Source organism: Ziziphus jujuba, chromosome 2, assembly GCF_031755915.1.
Source record: "Ziziphus jujuba cultivar Dongzao chromosome 2, ASM3175591v1".
Classification (NCBI taxonomy): domain Eukaryota; kingdom Viridiplantae; phylum Streptophyta; class Magnoliopsida; order Rosales; family Rhamnaceae; genus Ziziphus; species Ziziphus jujuba.
This window is the reverse complement of record NC_083380.1, coordinates 19,591,213-19,600,991: the sequence shown is the minus strand read 5'-3', so window position 1 is coordinate 19,600,991 and position 9,779 is coordinate 19,591,213. Positions and strand designations below refer to the sequence as shown.

The following is a 9,779-nucleotide window of genomic DNA, read 5'->3' as shown; positions in this document are numbered from 1 at the left end:
GAGGGAACTCGCTCGGTGGGCCGGTGCGTCGATGCCGCTGCCCGGATCGCGCCGAACGCCTGCGGACCTGCTGCGCTGCTTCTTTTCCTTATATCCATTCTTTAGCATCACCATGTCGGGTGCGATCATACCAGCACTAATGCACCGGATCCCATCAGAACTCCGAAGTTAAGCGTGCTTGGGCGAGAGTAGTACTAGGATGGGTTACCTCCTGGGAAGTCCTCGTGTTGCACCCCTTTTTTTTTTTTTTTTTCCTCTCTTTCCCCGCGCCTTTCACCCTCGGAGTTTCCCTTTTCTCCCGGCCCGACCGAGGGAACTCGCTCGGTGGGCCGGTGCGTCGATGCCGCTGCCCGGATCGCGCCGAACGCATGCGGACCTGCTGCGCTGCTTCTTTTCCTTATATCCATTCTTTAGCATCACCATGTCGGGTGCGATCATACCAGCACTAATGCACTGGATCCCATCAGAACTCCGAAGTTAAGCGTGCTTGGGCGAGAGTAGTACTAGGATGGGTGACCTCCTGGGAAGTCCTCGTGTTGCACCCCTTTTTTTTTTTTTTTTCCTCTCTTTCCCCGCGCCTTTCACCCTCGGAGTTTCCCTTTTCTCCCGGCCCGACCGAGGGAACTCGCTCGGTGGGCCGGTGCGTCGATGCCGCTGCCCGGATCGCGCCGAACGCATGCGGACCTGCTGCGCTGCTTCTTTTCCTTATATCCATTCTTTAGCATCACCATGTCGGGTGCGATCATACCAGCACTAATGCACCGGATCCGATCAGAACTCCGAAGTTAAGCGTGCTTGGGCGAGAGTAGTACTAGGATGGGTGACCTCCTGGGAAGTCCTCGTGTTGCACCCCTTTTTTTTTTTTTTTTCCTCTCTTTCCCCGCGCCTTTCACCCTCGGAGTTTCCCTTTTCTCCCGGCCCGACCGAGGGAACTCGCTCGGTGGGCCGGTGCGTCGATGCCGCTGCCCGGATCGCGCCGAACGCCTGCGGACCTGCTGCGCTGCTTCTTTTCCTTATATCCATTCTTTAGCATCACCATGTCGGGTGCGATCATACCAGCACTAATGCACCGGATCCCATCAGAACTCCGAAGTTAAGCGTGCTTGGGCGAGAGTAGTACTAGGATGGGTGACCTCCTGGGAAGTCCTCGTGTTGCACCCCTTTTTTTTTTTTTTTTCCTCTCTTTCCCCGCGCCTTTCACCCTCGGAGTTTCCCTTTTCTCCCGGCCCGACCGAGGGAACTCGCTCGGTGGGCCGGTGCGTCGATGCCGCTGCCCGGATCGCGCCGAACGCATGCGGACCTGCTGCGCTGCTTCTTTTCCTTATATCCATTCTTTAGCATCACCATGTCGGGTGCGATCATACTAGCACTAATGCACCGGATCCCATCAGAACTCCGAAGTTAAGCGTGCTTGGGCGAGAGTAGTACTAGGATGGGTGACCTCCTGGGAAGTCCTCGTGTTGCACCCTTTTTTTTTTTTTTTTCCTCTCTTTCCCCGCGCCTTTCACCCTCGGAGTTTCCCTTTTCTCCCGGCCCGACCGAGGGAACTCGCTCGGTGGGCCGGTGCGTCGATGCCGCTGCCCGGATCGCGCCGAACGCCTGCGGACCTGCTGCGCTGCTTCTTTTCCTTATATCCATTCTTTAGCATCACCATGTCGGGTGTGATCATACCAGCACTAATGCACCGGATCCCATCAGAACTCCGAAGATAAGCGTGCTTGGGCGAGAGTAGTACTAGGATGGGTGACCTCCTGGGAAGTCCTCGTGTTGCACCCCTTTTTTTTTTTTTTTTTTCCTCTCTTTCCCCGCGCCTTTCACCCTCGGAGTTTCCCTTTTCTCCCGGCCCGACCGAGGGAACTCGCTCGGTGGGCCGGTGCGTCGATGCCGCTGCCCGGATCGCGCCGAACGCATGCGGACCTGCTGCGCTGCTTCTTTTCCTTATATCCATTCTTTAGCATCACCATGTCGGGTGCGATCATACCAGCACTAATGCACCGGATCCCATCAGAACTCCGAAGTTAAGCGTGCTTGGGCGAGAGTAGTACTAGGATGGGTGACCTCCTGGTAAGTCCTCGTGTTGCACCCTTTTTTTTTTTTTTTTCCTCTCTTTCCCCGCGCCTTTCACCCTCGGAGTTTCCCTTTTCTCCCGGCCCGACCGAGGGAACTCGCTCGGTGGGCCGGTGCGTCGATGCCGCTGCCCGGATCGCGCCGAACGCATGTCGGGTGCGATCATACCAGCACTAATGCACCGGATCCCATCAGAACTCCGAAGTTAAGCGTGCTTGGGCGAGAGTAGTACTAGGATGGGTGACCTCCTGGGAAGTCCTCGTGTTGCACCCATTTTTTTTTTTTCCTCTCTTTCCCAGCGCCTTTCACCCTCGGAGTTTCCCTTTTATCCCGGCCCGACCGAGGGAACTCGCTCGGTGGGCCGGTTCGTCGATGCCGCTGCCCGGATCGCGCCGAACGCCTGCGGACCTGCTGCGCTGCTTCTTTTCCTTATATCCATTCTTTAGCATCACCATGTCGGGTGCGATCATACCAGCACTAATGCACCGGATCCCATCAGAACTCCGATGTTAAGCGTGCTTGGGCGAGAGTAGTACTAGGATGGGTGACCTCCTAGGAAGTCCTCGTGTTGCACCCCTTTTTTTTTTTTTTTTCCTCTCTTTCCCCGCGCCTTTCACCCTCGGAGTTTCCCTTTTCTCCCGGCCCGACCGAGGGAACTCGCTCGGTGGGCCGGTGCGTCGATGCCGCTGCCCGGATCGCGCCGAACGCCTGCGGACCTGCTGCGCTGCTTCTTTTGCTTATATCCATTCTTTAGCATCTCCATGTCGGGTGCGATCATACCAGCACTAATGCACCGGATCCCATCAGAACTCCGAAGTTAAGCGTGCTTGGGCGAGAGTAGTACTAGGATGGGTGACCTCCTGGGAAGTCCTCGTGTTGCACCCCTTTTTTTTTTTTTTTTCCTCTCTTTCCCCGCGCCTTTCACCCTCGGAGTTTCCCTTTTCTCCCGGCCCGACCGAGGGAACTCGCTCGGCGGGCCGGTGCGTCGATGCCGCTGCCCGGATCGCGCCGAACGCATGCGGACCTGCTCCGCTGCTTCTTTTCCTTATATCCATTCTTTAGCATCACCAAGTGGGCGATCATACCAGCAATAATGCACCCGATCCCATCAGAACTCCGAAGTTAAGCGTGCTTGGGCGAGAGTAGTACTAGGATGGGTGACCTCCTGGGAAGTCCTCGTGTTGCACCCCTTTTTTTTTTTTTTTTCCTCTCTTTCCCCGCGCCTTTCACCCTCGGAGTTTCCCTTTTCTCCCGGCCCGACCGAGGGAACTCGCTCGGTGGGCCGGTGCGTCGATGCCGCTGCCCGGATCGCGCCGAACGCCTGCGGACCTGCTGCGCTGCTTCTTTTCCTTATATCCATTCTTTAGCATCACCATGTCGGGTGCGATCATACCAGCACTAATGCACCGGATCCCATCAGAACTCCGAAGTTAAGCGTGCTTGGGCGAGAGTAGTACTAGGATGGGTGACCTCCTGGGAAGTCCTCGTGTTGCACCCCTTTTTTTTTTTTTTTTCCTCTCTTTCCCCGCGCCTTTCACCCTCGGAGTTTCCCTTTTCTCCCGGCCCGACCGAGGGAACTCGCTCGGTGGGCCGGTGCGTCGATGCCGCTGCCCGGATCGCGCCGAACGCATGCGGACCTGCTGCGCTGCTTCTTTTCCTTATATCCATTCTTTAGCATCACCATGTCGGGTGCGATCATACCAGCACTAATGCACCGGATCCCATCAGAACTCCGAAGTTAAGCGTGCTTGGGCGAGAGTAGTACTAGGATGGGTGACCTCCTGGGAAGTCCTCGTGTTGCACCCTTTTTTTTTTTTTTTTCCTCTCTTTCCCCGCGCCTTTCACCCTCGGAGTTTCCCTTTTCTCCCGGCCCGACCGAGGGAACTCGCTCGGTGGGCCGGTGCGTCGATGCCGCTGCCCGGATCGCGCCGAACGCCTGCGGACCTGCTGCGCTGCTTCTTTTCCTTATATCCATTCTTTAGCATCACCATGTCGGGTGTGATCATACCAGCACTAATGCACCGGATCCCATCAGAACTCCGAAGATAAGCGTGCTTGGGCGAGAGTAGTACTAGGATGGGTGACCTCCTGGGAAGTCCTCGTGTTGCACCCCTTTTTTTTTTTTTTTCCTCTCTTTCCCCGCGCCTTTCACCCTCGGAGTTTCCCTTTCCTCCCGGCCCGACCGAGGGAACTCGCTCGGTGGGCCGGTGCGTCGATGCCGCTGCCCGGATCGCGCCGAACGCCTGCGGACCTGCTGCGCTGCTTCTTTTCCTTATATCCATTCTTTAGCATCACCATGTCGGGTGCGATCATACCAGCACTAATGCACCGGATCCCATCAGAACTCCGAAGTTAAGCGTGCTTGGGCGAGAGTAGTACTAGGATGGGTGACCTCCTGGGAAGTCCTCGTGTTGCACCCATTTTTTTTTTTTTTCCTCTCTTTCCCAGCGCCTTTCACCCTCGGAGTTTCCCTTTTATCCCGGCCCGACCGAGGGAACTCGCTCGGTGGGCCGGTGCGTCGATGCCGCTGCCCGGATCGCGCCGAACGCCTGCGGACCTGCTGCGCTGCTTCTTTTCCTTATATCCATTCTTTAGCATCACCATGTCGGGTGCGATCATACCAGCACTAATGCACCGGATCCCATCAGAACTCCGAAGTTAAGCGTGCTTGGGCGAGAGTAGTACTAGGATGGGTTACCTCCTGGGAAGTCCTCGTGTTGCACCCCTTTTTTTTTTTTTTTTTCCTCTCTTTCCCCGCGCCTTTCACCCTCGGAGTTTCCCTTTTCTCCCGGCCCGACCGAGGGAACTCGCTCGGTGGGCCGGTGCGTCGATGCCGCTGCCCGGATCGCGCCGAACGCATGCGGACCTGCTGCGCTGCTTCTTTTCCTTATATCCATTCTTTAGCATCACCATGTCGGGTGCGATCATACCAGCACTAATGCACCGGATCCCATCAGAACTCCGAAGTTAAGCGTGCTTGGGCGAGAGTAGTACTAGGATGGGTGACCTCCTGGGAAGTCCTCGTGTTGCACCCCTTTTTTTTTTTTTTTTCCTCTCTTTCCCCGCGCCTTTCACCCTCGGAGTTTCCCTTTTCTCCCGGCCCGACCGAGGGAACTCGCTCGGTGGGCCGGTGCGTCGATGCCGCTGCCCGGATCGCGCCGAACGCATGCGGACCTGCTGCGCTGCTTCTTTTCCTTATATCCATTCTTTAGCATCACCATGTCGGGTGCGATCATACCAGCACTAATGCACCGGATCCCATCAGAACTCCGAAGTTAAGCGTGCTTGGGCGAGAGTAGTACTAGGATGGGTGACCTCCTGGGAAGTCCTCGTGTTGCACCCCTTTTTTTTTTTTTTTCCTCTCTTTCCCCGCGCCTTTCACCCTCGGAGTTTCCCTTTTCTCCCGGCCCGACCGAGGGAACTCGCTCGGTGGGCCGGTGCGTCGATGCCGCTGCCCGGATCGCGCCGAACGCCTGCGGACCTGCTGCGCTGCTTCTTTTCCTTATATCCATTCTTTAGCATCACCATGTCGGGTGCGATCATACCAGCACTAATGCACCGGATCCCATCAGAACTCCGAAGTTAAGCGTGCTTGGGCGAGAGTAGTACTAGGATGGGTGACCTCCTGGGAAGTCCTCGTGTTGCACCCCTTTTTTTTTTTTTTTTCCTCTCTTTCCCCGCGCCTTTCACCCTCGGAGTTTCCCTTTTCTCCCGGCCCGACCGAGGGAACTCGCTCGGTGGGCCGGTGCGTCGATGCCGCTGCCCGGATCGCGCCGAACGCATGCGGACCTGCTGCGCTGCTTCTTTTCCTTATATCCATTCTTTAGCATCACCATGTCGGGTGCGATCATACCAGCACTAATGCACCGGATCCCATCAGAACTCCGAAGTTAAGCGTGCTTGGGCGAGAGTAGTACTAGGATGGGTGACCTCCTGGGAAGTCCTCGTGTTGCACCCTTTTTTTTTTTTTTTTCCTCTCTTTCCCCGCGCCTTTCACCCTCGGAGTTTCCCTTTTCTCCCGGCCCGACCGAGGGAACTCGCTCGGTGGGCCGGTGCGTCGATGCCGCTGCCCGGATCGCGCCGAACGCCTGCGGACCTGCTGCGCTGCTTCTTTTCCTTATATCCATTCTTTAGCATCACCATGTCGGGTGCGATCATACCAGCACTAATGCACCGGATCCCATCAGAACTCCGAAGTTAAGCGTGCTTGGGCGAGAGTAGTACTAGGATGGGTGACCTCCTGGTAAGTCCTCGTGTTGCACCCTTTTTTTTTTTTTTTTCCTCTCTTTCCCCGCGCCTTTCACCCTCGGAGTTTCCCTTTTCTCCCGGCCCGACCGAGGGAACTCGCTCGGTGGGCCGGTGCGTCGATGCCGCTGCCCGGATCGCGCCGAACGCATGTCGGGTGCGATCATACCAGCACTAATGCACCGGATCCCATCAGAACTCCGAAGTTAAGCGTGCTTGGGCGAGAGTAGTACTAGGATGGGTGACCTCCTGGGAAGTCCTCGTGTTGCACCCATTTTTTTTTTTTTCCTCTCTTTCCCAGCGCCTTTCACCCTCGGAGTTTCCCTTTTATCCCGGCCCGACCGAGGGAACTCGCTCGGTGGGCCGGTTCGTCGATGCCGCTGCCCGGATCGCGCCGAACGCCTGCGGACCTGCTGCGCTGCTTCTTTTCCTTATATCCATTCTTTAGCATCACCATGTCGGGTGCGATCATACCAGCACTAATGCACCGGATCCCATCAGAACTCCGAAGTTAAGCGTGCTTGGGCGAGAATAGTACTAGGATGGGTGACCTCCTGGGAAGTCCTCGTGTTGCACCCCTTTTTTTTTTTTTTTTTCCTCTCTTTCCCCGCGCCTTTCACCCTCGGAGTTTCCCTTTTATCCCGGCCCGACCGAGGGAACTCGCTCGGTGGGACGGTGCGTCGATGCCGCTGCCCGGATCGCGCCGAACGCATGCGGACCTGCTGCGCTGCTTCTTTTCCTTATATCCATTCTTTAGCATCACCATGTCGGGTGCGATCATACCAGCACTAATGCACCGGATCCCATCAGAACTCCGATGTTAAGCGTGCTTGGGCGAGAGTAGTACTAGGATGGGTGACCTCCTAGGAAGTCCTCGTGTTGCACCCCTTTTTTTTTTTTTTTTTCCTCTCTTTCCCCGCGCCTTTCACCCTCGGAGTTTCCCTTTTCTCCCGGCCCGACCGAGGGAACTCGCTCGGTGGGCCGGTGCGTCGATGCCGCTGCCCGGATCGCGCCGAACGCATGCGGACCTGCTGCGCTGCTTCTTTTCCTTATATCCATTCTTTAGCATCACCATGTCGGGTGCGATCATACCAGCACTAATGCACCGGATCCCATCAGAACTCCGAAGTTAAGCGTGCTTGGGCGAGAGTAGTACTAGGATGGGTGACCTCCTGGGAAGTCCTCGTGTTGCACCCCTTTTTTTTTTTTTTTTCCTCTCTTTCCCCGCGCCTTTCACCCTCGGAGTTTCCCTTTTCTCCCGGCCCGACCGAGGGAACTCGCTCGGTGGGCCGGTGCGTCGATGCCGCTGCCCGGATCGCGCCGAACGCCTGCGGACCTGCTGCGCTGCTTCTTTTCCTTATATCCATTCTTTAGCATCACCATGTCGGGTGCGATCATACCAGCACTAATGCACCGGATCCCATCAGAACTCCGAAGTTAAGCGTGCTTGGGCGAGAGTAGTACTAGGATGGGTGACCTCTTGGGAAGTCCTCGTGTTGCACCCCTTTTTTTTTTTTTTTTTCCTCTCTTTCCCCGCGCCTTTCACCCTCGGAGTTTCCCTTTTCTCCCGGCCCGACCGAGGGAACTCGCTCGGTGGGCCGGTGCGTCGATGCCGCTGCCCGGATCGCGCCGAACGCATGCGGACCTGCTGCGCTGCTTCTTTTCCTTATATCCATTCTTTAGCATCACCATGTCGGGTGCGATCATACCAGCACTAATGCACCGGATCCCATCAGAACTCCGAAGTTAAGCGTGCTTGGGCGAGAGTAGTACTAGGATGGGTGACCTCCTGGGAAGTCCTCGTGTTGCACCCTTTTTTTTTTTTTTTTCCTCTCTTTCCCCGCGCCTTTCACCCTCGGAGTTTCCCTTTTCTCCCGGCCCGACCGAGGGAACTCGCTCGGTGGGCCGGTGCGTCGATGCCGCTGCCCGGATCGCGCCGAACGCCTGCGGACCTGCTGCGCTGCTTCTTTTCCTTATATCCATTCTTTAGCATCACCATGTCGGGTGTGATCATACCAGCACTAATGCACCGGATCCCATCAGAACTCCGAAGATAAGCGTGCTTGGGCGAGAGTAGTACTAGGATGGGTGACCTCCTGGGAAGTCCTCGTGTTGCACCCCTTTTTTTTTTTTTTTTTTCCTCTCTTTCCCCGCGCCTTTCACCCTCGGAGTTTCCCTTTTCTCCCGGCCCGACCGAGGGAACTCGCTCGGTGGGCCGGTGCGTCGATGCCGCTGCCCGGATCGCGCCGAACGCATGCGGACCTGCTGCGCTGCTTCTTTTCCTTATATCCATTCTTTAGCATCACCATGTCGGGTGCGATCATACCAGCACTAATGCACCGGATCCCATCAGAACTCCGAAGTTAAGCGTGCTTGGGCGAGAGTAGTACTAGGATGGGTGACCTCCTGGTAAGTCCTCGTGTTGCACCCTTTTTTTTTTTTTTTTCCTCTCTTTCCCCGCGCCTTTCACCCTCGGAGTTTCCCTTTTCTCCCGGCCCGACCGAGGGAACTCGCTCGGTGGGCCGGTGCGTCGATGCCGCTGCCCGGATCGCGCCGAACGCATGTCGGGTGCGATCATACCAGCACTAATGCACCGGATCCCATCAGAACTCCGAAGTTAAGCGTGCTTGGGCGAGAGTAGTACTAGGATGGGTGACCTCCTGGGAAGTCCTCGTGTTGCACCCATTTTTTTTTTTTCCTCTCTTTCCCAGCGCCTTTCACCCTCGGAGTTTCCCTTTTATCCCGGCCCGACCGAGGGAACTCGCTCGGTGGGCCGGTTCGTCGATGCCGCTGCCCGGATCGCGCCGAACGCCTGCGGACCTGCTGCGCTGCTTCTTTTCCTTATATCCATTCTTTAGCATCACCATGTCGGGTGCGATCATACCAGCACTAATGCACCGGATCCCATCAGAACTCCGAAGTTAAGCGTGCTTGGGCGAGAATAGTACTAGGATGGGTGACCTCCTGGGAAGTCCTCGTGTTGCACCCCTTTTTTTTTTTTTTTTTCCTCTCTTTCCCCGCGCCTTTCACCCTCGGAGTTTCCCTTTTATCCCGGCCCGACCGAGGGAACTCGCTCGGTGGGACGGTGCGTCGATGCCGCTGCCCGGATCGCGCCGAACGCATGCGGACCTGCTGCGCTGCTTCTTTTCCTTATATCCATTCTTTAGCATCACCATGTCGGGTGCGATCATACCAGCACTAATGCACCGGATCCCATCAGAACTCCGATGTTAAGCGTGCTTGGGCGAGAGTAGTACTAGGATGGGTGACCTCCTAGGAAGTCCTCGTGTTGCACCCCTTTTTTTTTTTTTTTTTCCTCTCTTTCCCCGCGCCTTTCACCCTCGGAGTTTCCCTTTTCTCCCGGCCCGACCGAGGGAACTCGCTCGGTGGGCCGGTGCGTCGATGCCGCTGCCCGGATCGCGCCGAACGCATGCGGACCTGCTGCGCTGCTTCTTTTCCTTATATCC

At 56.5% G+C, this 9,779-nt stretch overlaps 32 non-coding genes across 32 annotated transcripts; all 32 read left to right on the top strand.

Annotated features, from left to right (window-relative positions):
- The first annotated feature begins 117 nt into the window (after positions 1–117).
- LOC132801423 (5S ribosomal RNA) lies at positions 118–236 on the top strand. Its single transcript, XR_009636539.1, has one exon. It is a non-coding gene; the product is annotated as a 5S ribosomal RNA (ribosomal RNA).
- A 190-nt stretch (positions 237–426) lies between these two features.
- LOC132801433 (5S ribosomal RNA) lies at positions 427–545 on the top strand. Its single transcript, XR_009636549.1, has one exon. It is a non-coding gene; the product is annotated as a 5S ribosomal RNA (ribosomal RNA).
- A 189-nt stretch (positions 546–734) lies between these two features.
- LOC132801807 (5S ribosomal RNA) lies at positions 735–853 on the top strand. The gene has a single exon (XR_009636928.1). It is a non-coding gene; the product is annotated as a 5S ribosomal RNA (ribosomal RNA).
- Positions 854–1,042: 189 nt separating this feature from the next.
- Positions 1,043–1,161, top strand: LOC132800919 (5S ribosomal RNA). Its single transcript, XR_009636035.1, has one exon. It is a non-coding gene; the product is annotated as a 5S ribosomal RNA (ribosomal RNA).
- Positions 1,162–1,350: 189 nt separating this feature from the next.
- LOC132801558 (5S ribosomal RNA) lies at positions 1,351–1,469 on the top strand. Its single transcript, XR_009636675.1, has one exon. It is a non-coding gene; the product is annotated as a 5S ribosomal RNA (ribosomal RNA).
- A 188-nt stretch (positions 1,470–1,657) lies between these two features.
- Positions 1,658–1,776, top strand: LOC132801799 (5S ribosomal RNA). Its single transcript, XR_009636920.1, has one exon. It is a non-coding gene; the product is annotated as a 5S ribosomal RNA (ribosomal RNA).
- Positions 1,777–1,967: 191 nt separating this feature from the next.
- On the top strand, positions 1,968–2,086 carry LOC132801920 (5S ribosomal RNA). The gene has a single exon (XR_009637041.1). It is a non-coding gene; the product is annotated as a 5S ribosomal RNA (ribosomal RNA).
- Positions 2,087–2,221: 135 nt separating this feature from the next.
- Positions 2,222–2,340, top strand: LOC132801290 (5S ribosomal RNA). Its single transcript, XR_009636406.1, has one exon. It is a non-coding gene; the product is annotated as a 5S ribosomal RNA (ribosomal RNA).
- A 185-nt stretch (positions 2,341–2,525) lies between these two features.
- On the top strand, positions 2,526–2,644 carry LOC132801894 (5S ribosomal RNA). The gene has a single exon (XR_009637015.1). It is a non-coding gene; the product is annotated as a 5S ribosomal RNA (ribosomal RNA).
- Positions 2,645–2,833: 189 nt separating this feature from the next.
- On the top strand, positions 2,834–2,952 carry LOC132800918 (5S ribosomal RNA). The gene has a single exon (XR_009636034.1). It is a non-coding gene; the product is annotated as a 5S ribosomal RNA (ribosomal RNA).
- Positions 2,953–3,138: 186 nt separating this feature from the next.
- LOC132802513 (5S ribosomal RNA) lies at positions 3,139–3,257 on the top strand. Its single transcript, XR_009637637.1, has one exon. It is a non-coding gene; the product is annotated as a 5S ribosomal RNA (ribosomal RNA).
- Positions 3,258–3,446: 189 nt separating this feature from the next.
- LOC132800916 (5S ribosomal RNA) lies at positions 3,447–3,565 on the top strand. Its single transcript, XR_009636032.1, has one exon. It is a non-coding gene; the product is annotated as a 5S ribosomal RNA (ribosomal RNA).
- Positions 3,566–3,754: 189 nt separating this feature from the next.
- LOC132801218 (5S ribosomal RNA) lies at positions 3,755–3,873 on the top strand. Its single transcript, XR_009636334.1, has one exon. It is a non-coding gene; the product is annotated as a 5S ribosomal RNA (ribosomal RNA).
- A 188-nt stretch (positions 3,874–4,061) lies between these two features.
- Positions 4,062–4,180, top strand: LOC132801798 (5S ribosomal RNA). The gene has a single exon (XR_009636919.1). It is a non-coding gene; the product is annotated as a 5S ribosomal RNA (ribosomal RNA).
- A 188-nt stretch (positions 4,181–4,368) lies between these two features.
- On the top strand, positions 4,369–4,487 carry LOC132801289 (5S ribosomal RNA). The gene has a single exon (XR_009636405.1). It is a non-coding gene; the product is annotated as a 5S ribosomal RNA (ribosomal RNA).
- Positions 4,488–4,674: 187 nt separating this feature from the next.
- On the top strand, positions 4,675–4,793 carry LOC132801422 (5S ribosomal RNA). Its single transcript, XR_009636538.1, has one exon. It is a non-coding gene; the product is annotated as a 5S ribosomal RNA (ribosomal RNA).
- A 190-nt stretch (positions 4,794–4,983) lies between these two features.
- LOC132800915 (5S ribosomal RNA) lies at positions 4,984–5,102 on the top strand. Its single transcript, XR_009636031.1, has one exon. It is a non-coding gene; the product is annotated as a 5S ribosomal RNA (ribosomal RNA).
- A 189-nt stretch (positions 5,103–5,291) lies between these two features.
- Positions 5,292–5,410, top strand: LOC132800914 (5S ribosomal RNA). The gene has a single exon (XR_009636030.1). It is a non-coding gene; the product is annotated as a 5S ribosomal RNA (ribosomal RNA).
- Positions 5,411–5,598: 188 nt separating this feature from the next.
- On the top strand, positions 5,599–5,717 carry LOC132800913 (5S ribosomal RNA). The gene has a single exon (XR_009636029.1). It is a non-coding gene; the product is annotated as a 5S ribosomal RNA (ribosomal RNA).
- A 189-nt stretch (positions 5,718–5,906) lies between these two features.
- LOC132801216 (5S ribosomal RNA) lies at positions 5,907–6,025 on the top strand. The gene has a single exon (XR_009636332.1). It is a non-coding gene; the product is annotated as a 5S ribosomal RNA (ribosomal RNA).
- A 188-nt stretch (positions 6,026–6,213) lies between these two features.
- LOC132801918 (5S ribosomal RNA) lies at positions 6,214–6,332 on the top strand. Its single transcript, XR_009637039.1, has one exon. It is a non-coding gene; the product is annotated as a 5S ribosomal RNA (ribosomal RNA).
- Positions 6,333–6,467: 135 nt separating this feature from the next.
- On the top strand, positions 6,468–6,586 carry LOC132801288 (5S ribosomal RNA). The gene has a single exon (XR_009636404.1). It is a non-coding gene; the product is annotated as a 5S ribosomal RNA (ribosomal RNA).
- A 186-nt stretch (positions 6,587–6,772) lies between these two features.
- On the top strand, positions 6,773–6,891 carry LOC132801320 (5S ribosomal RNA). Its single transcript, XR_009636436.1, has one exon. It is a non-coding gene; the product is annotated as a 5S ribosomal RNA (ribosomal RNA).
- A 190-nt stretch (positions 6,892–7,081) lies between these two features.
- LOC132801893 (5S ribosomal RNA) lies at positions 7,082–7,200 on the top strand. Its single transcript, XR_009637014.1, has one exon. It is a non-coding gene; the product is annotated as a 5S ribosomal RNA (ribosomal RNA).
- A 190-nt stretch (positions 7,201–7,390) lies between these two features.
- On the top strand, positions 7,391–7,509 carry LOC132800912 (5S ribosomal RNA). Its single transcript, XR_009636028.1, has one exon. It is a non-coding gene; the product is annotated as a 5S ribosomal RNA (ribosomal RNA).
- A 189-nt stretch (positions 7,510–7,698) lies between these two features.
- LOC132801257 (5S ribosomal RNA) lies at positions 7,699–7,817 on the top strand. Its single transcript, XR_009636373.1, has one exon. It is a non-coding gene; the product is annotated as a 5S ribosomal RNA (ribosomal RNA).
- A 190-nt stretch (positions 7,818–8,007) lies between these two features.
- LOC132801215 (5S ribosomal RNA) lies at positions 8,008–8,126 on the top strand. Its single transcript, XR_009636331.1, has one exon. It is a non-coding gene; the product is annotated as a 5S ribosomal RNA (ribosomal RNA).
- Positions 8,127–8,314: 188 nt separating this feature from the next.
- On the top strand, positions 8,315–8,433 carry LOC132801796 (5S ribosomal RNA). Its single transcript, XR_009636917.1, has one exon. It is a non-coding gene; the product is annotated as a 5S ribosomal RNA (ribosomal RNA).
- A 191-nt stretch (positions 8,434–8,624) lies between these two features.
- LOC132801917 (5S ribosomal RNA) lies at positions 8,625–8,743 on the top strand. Its single transcript, XR_009637038.1, has one exon. It is a non-coding gene; the product is annotated as a 5S ribosomal RNA (ribosomal RNA).
- Positions 8,744–8,878: 135 nt separating this feature from the next.
- LOC132801287 (5S ribosomal RNA) lies at positions 8,879–8,997 on the top strand. The gene has a single exon (XR_009636403.1). It is a non-coding gene; the product is annotated as a 5S ribosomal RNA (ribosomal RNA).
- Positions 8,998–9,182: 185 nt separating this feature from the next.
- On the top strand, positions 9,183–9,301 carry LOC132801319 (5S ribosomal RNA). Its single transcript, XR_009636435.1, has one exon. It is a non-coding gene; the product is annotated as a 5S ribosomal RNA (ribosomal RNA).
- Positions 9,302–9,491: 190 nt separating this feature from the next.
- LOC132801892 (5S ribosomal RNA) lies at positions 9,492–9,610 on the top strand. Its single transcript, XR_009637013.1, has one exon. It is a non-coding gene; the product is annotated as a 5S ribosomal RNA (ribosomal RNA).
- Positions 9,611–9,779: the final 169 nt, after the last annotated feature.